A 15,577-nucleotide genomic window follows, 5' to 3' on the forward strand; every position below is an offset into this window, starting at 1 on the left:
AGCATCAGAGGTGAACCAGTTGCATACACAGCTTGAGCGAGACATTAATCCGCATCTGACTATATTTCTCCATTGAGTCAAAAAAAAATGTATCAGATTCCAGGAGGACCATGAGCTGTTGCTATCGATTCGGTGTCTGATTCATAATTTTCACCTTGAATAGAAGTAGAGGAACTTTTGTCAGAGGTTGCATGTTGTGAATGCTGAGGGAACTTTATGCACTTGGCCAGATGATTCTGCATCTTTGTTGCATTCTTCACATATAATTTGGCACAGTATTTGCAAACGTACACAGCTTTTCCGTCTAGATTAGCTGCAGTGAAATGTCTCCACACATCAGATAGTACCGTGGCATTTTCCTGTAAAGATTAGAAAAAAATGAGTAAAACAAACAAATACAATTCCATGTACAAATAAATAGTTAAGCAGTTAGATTAAACAACTCCTTTGTAAGATAAATGTTTTAAAATGAAAAATGTATGGAAACAGGTGAATTAACTTCTCAGTTAGCAGGCTCAAGCAAGCTAAAACCCACATGGTAGCAAAAACTAACTAGCAAAAATTGTTAACAAGTTAGAAATTATTTAAACACACTTTGCTGTAGGCTACTATTTACTAGTTAACAAAAAATTATGTATGTCTAATAAAATATATCCACCCCACCCAGTATTATAATAAAAACTTACCAGAATGCATGTAGTCCTTGGCTCAGACAGAGTAGTAGTGTGGGCTCAATAGCATCTCATTCGTGTGCAAGATCTTGAGAATCAGTTGTACATGTGATGGAAGAGTGCACCGCACATGTGTTGGAAGAATGCACTGTGCATGCAGAGGGTTGCAATTCCATTGAATTGGGGATAGTTTAACCAAAATATGCCACAAAACCTATAATTTCCTTATGTGTATCCCACAAAAAAAGGTTCACTGTTATAAGCTAACTTTTTTGATGAATTTAAGCAAAATTCCTAAAATTCCCAGGTTTAACTTCCCATTAAAAATTTCAGAAAAAATGTCAGAAATTTACCGGAAAGTTTCCGACCCGTTGCAACCCTAGTGGCCATCGCACCGTTTTCTCACGCAATTGCATAGCCTATAGAAATGTTGCACAACATGAGCTCATGGGCTCTCATAAAGTGTTTGATTAGATTATCGAATACATTTGCATTGATGTCAGAGTGATTAGAGGGACAACAGAGTTATGAGTACCAGGCAGTTAGCAAGTTTGTTAGGCTACTAATGACCAGCAGCATCAGAGCTTGGAGAAGCCTAATTACCGTGACTAAACGGTCATGTGGAATTTGACTGCCTTCATGACTCGTGACCGCCGGTGTGGTGGTAATACGGTCACCGCAACAGCCCTAGGCATGACCAGGATCAAAACTAGGAAGTAATATGTAAATAAAGGATTAATATTAATTGGTCTATTATAATCAGATCGCCGGGTGACATTATGCGGCGGGCCAGAATTACATCCCACCCGAACAGGCAAAAATTCCAGACGTTTTTTTCTCTCCAAACAGCTCTTACACAAAAAGGGCAGTATCATAATTTCAATGTTATTATTTCGACCTCAGTGTGGAAATATTAGGGCTGCCTCCGACAAAAATGTTCAGTGTATTTTTCCATATGGAGACACCCCATATGTGTTTAAATAAAATCAACTAAATGCACTGAGCTTGTCTGATGCTTTAAGCGCACTGTTTGATCAAACAAAACAAAAATGACTGAAGGGGGAGCCATAGATCAAGATAACCAGAATAAAAAAACCTGTACCCAACCCGACCATCCTGCTGGCCTTTGCAGATTCTGCCGTTACGCTCCCAAAGTTGCCGGTAATGGGCTACAACCTTTAAGTGGAATGCCAATTTATCTTACAATGTTTACCAATCTGCGTGTCAGTTATGGTTCCCAAATGCACATTTTTGTGGAACAGTTTAATTAAAATAATGTATTCGTACCTCAAAATCATTATCATGTGGTTAATCAAAATTCGATCTAAATGGAAATTATACAAATTTTTATACAAAACTTCTATTGCCATTGCCAACTATGTAAAAATAGCCTACACTAAGCCAACAAATATGAACATTGCAGCCTTCGGGTAGAAAATATCCTGATAAAAATATCCTATGAATCACATTGGCTACACATGGTTGGTCAGCAACGAACTTGAAACATTGTATAAACTATCAACTGGGTCCGGCCCTAAATTTGCGCTGGCAAACTTGCAACATTGCATAAAATATTCTTGGCCCTCAAGAGTTTCCTGCACCAGTGGGCTCCAGAAGTTATGGGAATTCATTAAATGTATTACTTTTGATACATTACATATACAAAATTGTGGACACCCCTTCAAATTAGTCAATTCGGCTACTTCAGCCAAACCTGTTTTGGCTAAGGTATACAAAATATAGCAGGTGTATGAAATTGAGCACACAGGCATGCAATCTCCATAGACAAACATTGGCAGTAGGATTGCCATACTGAAGAGCTCAGTCATAGGATGCCACCTTTCCAACAAGTTGGTTCGTCAAATATCTGCCCTGCAAGGGCTGCCCCGGTCAACTGTAAGTGCTGTTATTGTGAAGTGGACATGTCTAGGAGCAACACCGGATCAGCCGCGAAGTGCTAGGCCACACAAGCTAGCAGAACGAGACCGCCGAGTGCTGAAGCACGTAAAAATAATCTGTCCTTGGTTGCAATACTCACTACCGAGTTCCAAACTGCCTCTGGAACCAACGTCAGCACAATAACTGTTTGTCGGGGGCTTCATTAAATGGGTTTCCAAGGCCCGAGCAGCTGCACAAAGCTAGGACAATACAGAAATGGTTTGTTGAGATCGGTGTGGAAGAACATGACTGGCATACACAGAGCCCTGACCTCAACACCATCGAACACCTTTGGGATGAATTGGAACACCAGCTGCGAGGCAGGCCTAATCGCCAAACATCCGTGCCCAACCTCACTAATGTTCTTGTGACTGAATGAAAGCAAGTCCCCGCAGCAATGTTCAACATCTAGTGGAAACTTGTCCCAGAAGAGTAGAGGCTGTTTTAGCAGCAAAAGGGGGCACCAACTCCATATTAATGCCCATGATTTTGGAATGAGATGTTCGACTAGCAGGTGTTCACATACATATACACTACGTGACCAAAAGTACCAGGCAATTGATAGACACTAACAATCAAAGGGCAAACAATTCACACAATGAAATTATGAAACAATGAATGCACACAAATTGGCGGGAGAGAGCGCATTCTGGAGAGAGACGTGCGTTGTGCATCTTAGCCACACTCCCCTTCTTCTTCTTGGACTGTGCCATCCCTGCGGCCTCCGCAATGGATTAGTTCACTGACACAGGTGCAAATCAGACAGGTGTCTCGTGTGGCATAAACAATATATATTTGCTACTGCTCGACAAAAGAAAAATAAAATCACTCGACCAACAGCCGATCAACCAAACAATCGATCAGTCGACAAAATGGGGTCAGCCCTAGGAAACATCATAAAAAAAATGGAAAAACAAGTTAACTGCACTGCCCCTTTAACCAGGCAAACCTAAATAGTAGGCTGGTGACTGGTGGTTACGGGGAAGCAAGAGTGTCGCTTGCTCCATGTATAACCTATGTTTGGAACTGGAGCGGAGCCTGCCTGTCCGAACTCATCGTTTGCTTCGCCGCTGCGCACCAGCTGATGTAGACTGTGGAAGGCTGGGCAAAATGACCTAAATATCATATCTTATTTTTTTTCAAACTGATGGGCGATTGACAATTTTATACATATATATACACATACCCCGATTTTTTTTACGTCTATTTTTTTTACGTCTATTTTTTAAGGTAAAATACACTGCATTTCAAAGAGTCAGCTATAATCTTGGGAAGTTATACCTAGGCTAAATAAGCCTTCCACAACCACTAAATAAGACCCACTAATAATTCAATTATTTAATCAAAATAGTTTAACCTGTTTTTTTTTTTTTATAATCACTTATCTGGCTTTTAAGTTTGTCCATGAAAATGCCCTTTTTGTTACAAATTTAACTAGAACCATGCATAATGCACATTCACATATAATGACTAACTCTTGTAGCAGGCATTAGGCTATAGAAAATTAACACAGGTCTCACCAACATTCTCTCAAGCCCATGTGCTAGTGATTAGGCAGCTAATTTTTGATCTATTTGCGAGCTAACAAGGTTAAACAGTTGAATTGTTATGATCCACACTCTTCTATATCCAAACCATATTTTTTTTGTTATAGAGCAACATTCAAGCTGACATCAATCGATCGGGACCCTGTGCCCAAGAAAGTGAAGTTACCCTATCGAAATGACTACCGTAACGTAGCACTCACGTCGGTAGCCCTGAAGTGCTTTGAAAGGCTGGTCATGGCTCACTTCAACACCATCATCCCAGAAACTCTAGACCAGATCTAAAGATGACGCAATCACAATCGCACTCCACACTGCCCTTTCCCACATGGACAAAAGGAACACCTGTGAGAATGTTGTTCATTAACTACAGCTCAGCGTTCAACACCATAGTGCCCACAAAGCTCATCACTAAGCTAAGGACCCTGGGATGAAACACCGCCCTCTGCAAATGGATACTGGACTTCCTGACGGGCCGCCCCCCGGTGGTAAGGGTAGGCAACAACACATCTGCCACACTGATCCTCAACACGGGGGCCCCTCAGGGGTGCGTGCTTAGTCCCCTCCTGTACTCCCTGTTCACCAACGACGGAGGGGCCAAGCAGGACTCCAACACCATCATTAAGTTTACTGATGACCCAACAATGGTAGGCCTGCTCACCGACAACAATGACACAGCCTATAGAGAGGAGGTCAGAGACCTGTCAGTCCAATGCCAGGACAACAACCTCTCCCTCAACGTGAGCAAGACAAAGGAGCTGATCGTGGACTACAGGAAAATGAGGGCCGAACACGCCCCCATTCAGACGGGGCTGTAGTGTAGCGGGTCGAGAGCTTCAGGTTCCTTGGTGTCCACATCACTAACAAACTATCACGGTCCAAACACACCAAGACAGCCGTGAAGAGGGCACGACAACGTCTTTTCCTCCTCAGGAGACTGAAAAGAAATTGGCATGGGTCCCCAGATCCTCAAAAAGTTCTACAGCTACACCATCAAGAGCATCCTGACCGGTTGCATCACCGCCTGCTATGTCAACTGCTCGCCATCCGACCGTAAGGCGCTACAGAGGGTAGTGCGTACGCCCCAGTACATCACTGGGGCCAAGCGTCCTGCTATCCAGGAACTATATACTAGGCGGTATCAGAGGAAGACCCCCCAAAAAAATTACACTGCTGCTGCTCACCGTTTATTATCTATGCATAGTCATTTATCTCAACTAATGTGTACCCCAGCACATTGACTCAGTACCGTTTACCCCTGTATATTGCCTCATTATTTTATTGTGTTACTTTTTATTTTATACTTTAGTTTATTTAGTAAATGTTTTCTTAACTCTATTTATTGAACTGCATTGTTGGTTAAGGAGTTGGGGTTGTAAGTAAGCATTTCACGGTAAGGGCTACACCTGTTAGCATATGACAAATAACATTTGATCACTACACACGATAGGCGGATGTTCTTGCTGTTCAATTGCCGTTTACCGCGGCCCATCTGTAAGCCCTTAATCCACTTCCCCAGAGTCAGATGAACTCGTAAATATCATTTTTTATGTCCCTGTGTGCAGTTTGAAGGAAAATGCTAACTAGCGCAATTGCTAACTAGGGTAAGCACGGCTAGAAGTCTAGCATGCTAGTAGATACCCACAGACTTCCAGTCATTGCCCTAACGCTAGTTAGGATTGGCTCACTAAACTTCCTCTAACTTCCTTCATACTGTACACAGAGACATAAAAAATGGTGTCCACAAGTTCCTTTGACATTGGGGAAGTAGATAAAGGGCTTTGGCAAAATCCCAAAGTATCCCTTTAATTGTAAGGTACTTCATTGTTGATGCAGAAATGATTTTTATAGAGATAAAACGGCTGCATTGGACCTTTTAAGTTTTTGCCCTGACAACCATTGTGCTACGTTTTGCCCATTGAAGACCATTCAAGAAGCCTACAAAAGTTCAAAAACTACAAGGCTACTTTCAAAGCGTATTCTACTGTAAATATAGACATTCCATCACAGAGATAGACAATGAATCTCAACCGATTATGATAGACACACAGTTCTCATTAATGTTGAATATATTCATGTTCATTAGATACATTTGTGTTGAAAATAGCTGTTTTTACATTCAGTTTTTTTATTTTCTAAAAACAGTCAAATATGAACCGTCATAGAAATTACTGGCAGGAATCTTAAAATACAGATGACAGTGTAATCACTTGTTGAGGAGTTTGCTGCTGTGATTAAAGTCAAAGGCATAGAGAACACAAATGCTTATTGTAAAGTAAACTCAGCATGGACGTTTTCTATAAGTAGCCTAAATAAAGAATGTGTCCCTGAGGTAATTCTGTTTCCAAGGAATCAACCATGTCATGACTGAAGCAGAAGCCACTTTCAATTATGGATGCACGATATATCGGTGAGCATATCAGAATCAGACGATATTAGCTAAAAATGCCAACTTCGGCCCGATGTCTAGTTTAACGCCGATGTGCAAAACCGATGTCAAAGCTGACGTGCATACCTATATAACTTAAGTAGATTACGTAATGACGCCACAAAAAATACAGAGCTACACAGAACAAACTCAGAAAAATACTAAGCGCACATTTGCAACAACTAAACAAGTTCAAGTTGAGCAGTCATTTCAAAGAGTAAGAAAATTTCAGCGAGACAACTGAAAGGCAAAATCCATTAATCCATTAATGCCATACACACTATTTTTCAGATTTGCCCTACCTGTTACACAGTATTGTTCAAACGTACATCTATGAGCTACTTGCTATGGGCGTCACTGCTGACATTTGGACCAGCGATGTCAGCCCCATTAGCATGCGAAGTCTGACAACACAGTGGGTCGACGAGGATTTCGTACTGATGAAAGCCGTATTACATGCTCAGGAATGTGCTGGTTCTCATACTGTTGCTGCCATTTCAATGGCTTTTGAGAACATGTTTGAAACATGGACACACTCCTAGCGCCATTCAAACAACTGACTCGAGAAATAAGCTAATCAACTGTGTCTGCAGCAGACGTGATACTCTCTGTCATGGCATTGAAACGCCTGCTCAACAAAACTGCTGACACAGACCGTGGGGTTAAACCTTACAAAAGTACTCAAGGATGTGAACAAGCGATTCGGTGGCATTCTCTTTGAGCCTCTTTACTGTGTCCCCACCATGCTCAATGCTAGGTACCAATACCACTACTTCGATGTAGAGAAGAAACAGGGTTTACGTGAAATGTTACATACACAGCTGGACATACAGCTGGACATACACAGATTAAAACGGACACAGTGACATTGCGCACCGAGGAAGAGAGGCCACGGACAGACAGAACTGAAACTCCACTGCTTGACATGTATAATGAAATCGTGGTTGAGAATAAAACGACTGAACAAATGAACAACGAAACAGCACAGCAAGTGAAATAAATAGGTTGTGATTATGTTTTACTGGTAATGGGGACATACGTAAATGCCAACAAAATAACTTTTTGGTCAGTGTGGTGTGGAACCTTTATTTAACTAGGCAAGTCAGTTAAGAACAAATTCTTATTTACAATGACGGCCTAACCCAGCCAAACCCGGACGACGCTGGGCCAATTTCGCGCTGCCCTATGGGACTCCCAATCCCGGCCGGATGTGATACAGACTGGATTCGAACCAGGGACTGTAGTGACATCTCTTGCACTGAGATGCAGTGCCTTAGACCGCTGTGTCCGTGTGTGTATTGGTTAACTATTTAACTGTACTAGAATGCTTAAAAGGGCGCTAAAATATTGGTTATCGGTATCGTTTTTTGGGCAAGGAAAATATTGGATATCGGTATCGCCCAAAAATGTAATATCGGTGCATCCCTACTTTCAATACAATTAGGCTTAGCCTATAGCGCCACAAGATAACACTGATTGACCCACCAGACAGACTTCAAACTAAGGCCAACTTGAGATCTATCCATACCATTCGCAAACTTTACTATAGAAAAGGTGCTTTGCTATTGCTGTGCATGACTCTTATAGCTGTTATAGTAGGCCAAAGTTAGCAACTCCCTGATTCAACCATGTGGTTGATATATTATGTACTAAAAGACACCAAGAGAGTGACTATGAACTGAAAACTTCTCCTGGTGAGCAGGTGCTACTACATAACAATGATCAGTTGACTGTAAATGTAAAATATGGACCTTATCCAATACTTTTGAAGAGGAGGAACTTATTCAACAAGTTACATTGTCCTAAAACTGTTTCATTTCTGAATTGATCAACAACAAAAAGCCATCAAGCTCTCTACAAAAACTCAGTTATTTAACCCATCAAAAACATACTAGTGCCTGCTGTGTATGATTTTCATTCACAAAGTCATGGGTACTTGCATGACAGCAGAGGCGGTCTACCTCATGTGGGTTCTCAAATTAATAAGTTTTGTTTCCCCCACTGAACTTGATGCTTCAGTCAGTGAATACTTTTGTGAACAAGTGTATCATGTACTGTGATCTGGAACTTAAATTCAACTGTTCGTGTCAGCTACAAAATTCCTTATTCAATTTCAATTTGTAAATAACCAAGTCAGTGGCTAAGATCAGCCCAACTGAACCATGACCATGATTACACTAGGGGCAACATGTTAGCTAGCGAACTCCATCACCAGACAAACTAGGTCACCGTGAGCATATTAGCATTAGTTAGCTAGAATTAATGTGTTGAAGTGGATAAGCTCCCCATCCTTATGACTAGCTGTTAGCTGACTATCAATCAATGCTCGCATCTCTTTGGAAACTGATGACTTGTCAAGTTAGCAGGTGTTTGCTAGCTGGAAGGCAACATATGATTGGTATTGCCTCTATTGAACCCAGCTGCCTGAGGTGGAGTTGCTCTTTTTAGCCAGCTTACCCTATCAATCATGTTACTAAAGTTACAAGATCATTAACACAACGTGGACCTGCTAATGTTAGCTAGCTAACGTTAACCAAGTTAGAATGATGCACTAACAAACAGTAGAGAAGCAGTAGGTAGCTAGTAGCCTCTGCCAAGTCCCCAACAACCGGATGTTCCGGTTTTCAGGGGAAATTAAAAGAGAGCCTGTGACGCGAGTTCCGCTTTTTTAAGTTTTGAAGGCAACACTCCATCCTAACTCCTCCACATTTACTGGATTGGTTGAACAGTACAGAAGAGAACCTCCCCCGACAGTTTTTTTTCTTCTTGTCAAGACCAGTATTTAGGGGATCTAGTTTCAGGCGTGTATTTTACCCCTGCTACGTTAGCCAGCTAACGTTGTGTTTTCATTGCTACTACTAGTAACGTTACTATGTTTTTACACTTTACTATCTATGTAGCTAACGTCAGCTAGGTAACTAGCAAACTAACGTTACTTACCCAAATAACGGTATGACCTAACTAGTTAATCTAATCTAGCTTGCTAAAACAGCAAAGGGCCAGCTAGCAAGCAACACTGCCTTCCACTGAATTACATTAAAGGCAAGATGCTACTGTAGGTAGTTAACTAAGTTTTCATATCTATCCATGTTAGCCAGTTGCATTGAATAAACGTTAGCTAGATTGCTAACCTAACGTTACTGGAATGGAGTAAGGCTAGGGTTCTAACTAACGTGAAGTTAACTGTGGCAAGAGAAAGTTAGCTAACAACTACACCAACATGGCCTAAGCAGTTACAGTAGCAAGTTACCGTTAAACTTAATGTTATTAACGATTCATATTGTTAACTAGGCCTGATGTTACGCGTTACTACTCGTCATCGTATTGTCAATATGTGGGTGCACGTTTTTCCCACCAAAAAGAAGAAACATTATAGAACGTTGAATGGTCAGGTCATTACCAGCTAACGTTAGCTAGCTAGCTAGTTTGTGTGTGTGAGCCCATTAGACCATTACAATGGTAACGTTAGCACTGTGACTGGCTAGTATAGCTAGCTACAGTTAGAACGACAGTACAAACTTACCTTTGTCGCTGCCTGTCAGTCTTCCTATTCCAGAAAAATATCCTCATTTACAATCCCCAATGCCTTACGGCGAATTATTGAATACAGTCTCTTCTCCATGGAGCCCCCCCAGATTGCCCAACGTACAACCCTCACTCCTCTGAGTAGATGTCAATTCTGTTTCCAAATCAACAGCGCCTCTCCGTCAACTCGCCACCACCGTCAACAGCAGAAACTTACTGTATTCGATCTGACCATAGAGAAACCAACATTTCGATGTAGGCATGTACACCATTAGCTGGTCGATACTTCCATTTCAGCGAGAGTAGCGTTGCTTCCAAAGCATTTTTTTTAATACGGAAAAACTTGAAGACCCTGTTTTCTTGAAGAAAGCTTTTTTTGTAAATGTCACAAAATGGCGCGCGTTCCAAACCTGCGCAGCGTACCGGTCCGGCGGAAGACCATAGAAACTACAGTAAACCAATGTACTCAGTAAGCGCCGTTGTAGCACATCTACCAACCCCTTTCATTATAATAACCCATTTCTGTCTGGGCATAAGTTTCAATGTACATGTAATTGTTATGATCAGTGCATATACTATTCTGGGAGGAAGGTACATTTTTTGGGGAAAAACGAAAGTGGCTAACAAAATGGAGGCTGAATAAGAACGTTACCATGACGACTGTCTATCAAACGAAGAAGTTCCCGTATGGACCAATGACGCAGAAAAGACCTTGCAGTTGTCATAGAAACTGCCAATCAAAACGTTTGAAAGGGGGCGGGTCATAGGAGTGATTGTGGGAGCTAAACCAGAGATACTCCTTTCGCTATTCTCTCTGGCTAAACTCCTTGACGCGAGAAAGTGTTCGGTTGGGCCACCACCGAACGGGTGAAACAACACCTGGGACATCATTCATTACCTTACCAACAATGCTGAGTGTACAAAAACTAGATTGGATGTCTGACCCTTCTTTTTACGGTCTATGGTCTAACACTATGGGGAGTCAGTCAACAGGGGAACCGCTGCAGCCTGGTCTCATAGCATTTTGTATTATTCTGTACGTAAATCCAAACACTATAAAGTATCATACAGTAAATGTATGTGTCTTCAGTAACGGTGGCGTGGGCAAAATCACAGGGAAAGCCAAGCCAAGAAAAAAAAAAAAATCATATTACAACCTGTGTTGTGATAATTGCATTGTTTGCTCTATAATCCTGTTAGTTCATGCGCCTTGACACCGTGATATATAGGCCTAAAGCCGGGACAATAAGAAGAATAAAGAATAAATTTAACCACACATTTGTTTCATTACAAAACCGGAGATCAACATCTGTCCTGTGAAATCCACAAAGCATATTGCATGTAACAAACAGTTACAGTTGAAGTCGTACGTTTACATACACCTTAGCCAAGTACATTTAAACTCAGTTTTTCACAATTCCTGACATTCAATCCTAGTAGAAATTCCCTGTCTTAGGTCAGTTAGGATCACCACTTTATTTTAAGAATGTGAAATGTCAGAATAATAGTACAGAGAATGATTTCTTTCAGCTTGTATTTCTTTCATCACATTCCCAGTGGGTCAGAAGTGTACATACACTCAATTAGTATTTGGTAGCATTGCCTTTAAATTGTTTAACTTGGGTCAAACGTTTCGGGTAGCCTTCCACAAGCTTCCCTAAATAAGTTGGGTGAATTCTGGCCCATTCCTCCTGACAGAGCTGGTGTAACTGAGTCAGGTTTGTAGGCCTCCATTCTCGCACATGCTTTTTCAGGTCTCCCCACAAATTTTCTATAGGACTGAGGTCAGGGCTTTGTGATGGCCAGTCCAATACCTTGACTTTGTTGTCCTTAAGCCATTTTGCCACAACTTTGGAAGTATGCTTGGGGTCATTGTCCATTTGGAAGACCCATTTGCGACCAAGCTTTAACTTCCTGACTAATGCAGATGTTGCTTCAATATATCCACATCATTTTCTTTCCTCATGATGCCATCTATTTTGTGAAGTGCACCAGTCCCTCCTGCAGCAAAGCACCCCCACAACATGATGCTGCCACCCCCGTGCTTCACGGTTGGGATGGTGTTCCTCGGCTTGCAAGCCACCCCCTTTTTCCACCAAACATAACGATGGTCATTATGGCCAAACAGTTATATTTTTGTTTCATCAGACCAGAGGGCATTTCTCCAAAAAGTACGATCTTTGTCCCCATATGCAGTTGCAAACCGTTGTCTGGCTTTTTTTATGGCGGTTTTTAAACAGTGGCTTCTTCCTTGCTGAGCGGCCTTTCAGGTTGTCGATATAAGACTCGTTTTACTGTGGATATAGATACTTTTGTACCCGTTTCCTCCAGCATCTTCACAATGTCCTTTACTGTTGTTCTGGGATTGATTTGCACTTCTCGCACCAAAGTACGTTCATTTCTAGGAGACAGAGCGTGTCTCCTTCCTCAGTGGTATGACGGCTGCATGGTCCCATGGTGTTTATACTTGCGTACTATTGTTTGTACAGATGAACGTGGCACCTTCAGGTGTTTGGAAATTGCTCCCAAGGACGAATCAGACTTGTGGAGGTCTACAATTTTTTCTGAGGTCTTGGCTGATTTCTTTAGATTTTCCTATGATGTCAGGCAAAGAGGCACTAAGTTCGAAGGTAGGCCTTGAAATACATCCACAGGTACACCTCCAATTTACTCAGGCTAATTGACATAATTTATCAGAAGCTTCTAAAGCCATTACATAATTTTCTGGAATTTTCCAAGCTATTTAAAGGCACAATCAACTTAGTGAATGTAAACTTCTGATGCACTGTGAATTATAAGTGAAATAATCTGTCTGTAAACAATTGTTGGAAAAATTACTTGTGTCATTCACAAAATAGATATCCTAACCGACTTGCCAAAACTATAGTTTGTTCACAAGAAATTTGTGGAGTGGTTGAAAAACGAGTTTTAATGACTCCAACCTAAGTGTATGTAAACTTCCGACTTCAACTGTATATGACCTACAGTATGCTCAAGCAAGGTAATGCTTCTGTCATTTTCGGACTACTACAATTATTGATTTAGAACCTTGGAAAATTACCACAATTCGCAAAGAAAACAGGAGCATTCGGAAGGTACTCAGACCCCTTGTCTTTTTTCTCACATTTTTTACGTTACAGCCTTATTCTAAAAGGTTTTTTTTATTTTTTTATTCCCCTCATCAATCTATACACAATTCCCCAACAGGTTTTTAGATTTTTTGGTAAATAATAACAAAAAAGAAAAATAGAAATCACATTTATATAACTATTCAGACCCTTTACTCAGTACTTTGTTTAAGCCCCTTTGCCAGCGATTACAGCCTCGATTCATCTTGGGTATGACGCTACAAGCTTGGCACACCTGTATTTGGGGAGTTTCTCCCATTCTTCTCTGCAGATCCTCTAAAGCTCTGGCAGGTTGGATGGGGAGCTTCGCTGAACAGCTATTTTCAGGTCAAGATCAGGTTCAAGTCCGGGATCTGGCTGGGCCACTCAAGGTCATTCAGAGACTTGTCCCAAAGTCACTCCTGCGTTGTCTTGGCAATGTGCTTAGGGTCGTTGCCCTGTTGGAAGGAGAACCTTCGCCTAAGTCCAAGGTCCTGAGCACTGCAGAGATGGTTGTCCTTCTGGAAGGTTATCCCATCTCCACAGAGAAACTCTGTCAGAGTGACCATCGGGTTCTTGGTCACCACCCTGACCAAGGCCCTTCTCCTCCGATTGCTCAGTTTGGCCGGGCGGCCAGCTGTAGTGAGAGTCATGGTGGCTCCAAACATATTACATTTAAGAATGATGGAGGCCACTGTGTTCTTGGGGACCTTCAATGCTGCAGACATTTTTCGGTACCCTTCGCCAGATCTGTGCCTCGACACAATTCTGTTTCGGAGCTCTTGATAATTCCTTCGACCTCATGGCTTGGTTTTTGCTCTGACATGCACTGTCAACTGTGGGACCTTAGATAGACAGGTGTGTGCGTTTCCAAATCATGTCCAATCAATTGAATTTACCACAGGTGGACTCCAATCAATGAACACTGAATACTGATGTAAATAAGGTATTTCTGTTTTTTATTTTTAATAGATTTGCAAAAATGTCTAAAAGCCTGTTTTCGCTTTGTCATTATGGGGTATTGTGTGTAGATTGATGAGGAACATCTTTAATGTAACAAAATGTGAAACTATAAGTGCTGTTATTGTGAAGTGGAAATGTCTATGAGTAACAACGGCTCAGCCTCAGACTGGTAGGCCACACAAGCTCGCAGAACGGGAACGCGTAGCATGTAAAAATCTGTCCTCGATTGCAACACTCACTATCAAGGTCCAAACTGCCTCTGGAACCAACGTCAGCACAATAACTGTTCGTCTGGAGCTTCATGAAATGGGTTTCCATGGCTGAGCAAGCCTATGAGTACAGAAGCCTATGATCACCATTCGCAATGCCAAGCATCGACTAGAGGTGTGTAAAGCTCGCCGCCATTGGACTCTGGAGCAGTGGAAACGCGTTCTCTGGAGTGATGAATTACGCTTCACCATCTGGCAGTCCGACGGACAAATCTGTGTTTGGCAGATGCCACAGAGAACGCTACCTGCCCGAATGCAGAGTGCCAATTGTAAAGTTTGGTGGAGAAGGAATAATGGTCTGGGGCAGGCAAATATAGGTCACCTTGGCCTAGAGAGATTTACACTTTTATCAAAACGTCACGCCAGGGTAAGCCTACACGAAACACAGCCCTTTTTTAAATGTTTCAAAAATCCCTTATGGGAAAAATTCATGGTGGAAAAACAATTGGAACCATTTCCCTGTTTGACCGCTAGGTTTATGGGTATTATGACTCATACTGTGGTCATTCACGATTGGCAGTGACGATGGCCTATTTTGAAATTAGGTATGCCTCATTTGGTGTTTGAGGGTATAAAAAATAGAAACATTTCTTAGACAATATGTGTGGGCATAGGCAGACATTGCGGTTGGGGGATACATTTTATGCATATTTTATAATGATATTGATTAGGCTAAACTGTCAGTACAAAACTTTGATTGAGAAATTAAGTAATAAATAAATTGTGTTCCTGCACCTAAATAAAAATGTGCACTACACTACTGGATAAGATTGTTGCTCATGAGGCATTTCTCAGTTACATTCTTAAAGTATCAATGGATAATAATTTAAAAGTAAAAAAATGGGTGGACCCTCTCCCCCTCTCTTTCTCTCTCCTCTCTCTTTCTTTATTCTCTAATCCCCTCTTTCATCACTCTTTCTCTCTCCTCTCTCTCTTTCTTACTCTCTCTATCACTATTCTCTATTCCCCTCTCTCAATCACTCTCTCCTTCCTCTCTTTCTCCCACTCACTCCCTCTTTATATTACAGAGGATGGAACACAGTGTTTTTGTGTAACTGCAAGGAGAAAATTAAGGACCCTGTTGAGGATGAATTAAGCCACTTCCTGTTTCCAAAAGAAGGTGAACCTCAAC

General features: G+C 41.6%; 1 protein-coding gene across 4 annotated transcripts in view; it reads right to left on the reverse strand.

The window, feature by feature from the left end:
• The window catches only part of LOC129818736 (dual specificity tyrosine-phosphorylation-regulated kinase 1A-like), a 61,341-nt gene extending 50,600 nt beyond the window's left edge, over positions 1 to 10,741 (reverse strand). For 3 of the 4 annotated variants that reach the window (XM_055874946.1, XM_055874936.1, XM_055874918.1), the window contains exon 1: positions 10,105 to 10,741. The gene's annotated coding sequence lies outside the window, so the exon portion shown is untranslated. The remainder of the gene's footprint in view (positions 1 to 10,104) is intronic. The other variant, XM_055874927.1, reaches the window with a different exon arrangement.
• Between the last annotated feature and the right edge of the window lie 4,836 nt (positions 10,742 to 15,577).

Source organism: Salvelinus fontinalis, chromosome 2 (genome assembly GCF_029448725.1).
Source record: "Salvelinus fontinalis isolate EN_2023a chromosome 2, ASM2944872v1, whole genome shotgun sequence".
NCBI classification, from domain to species: domain Eukaryota; kingdom Metazoa; phylum Chordata; class Actinopteri; order Salmoniformes; family Salmonidae; genus Salvelinus; species Salvelinus fontinalis.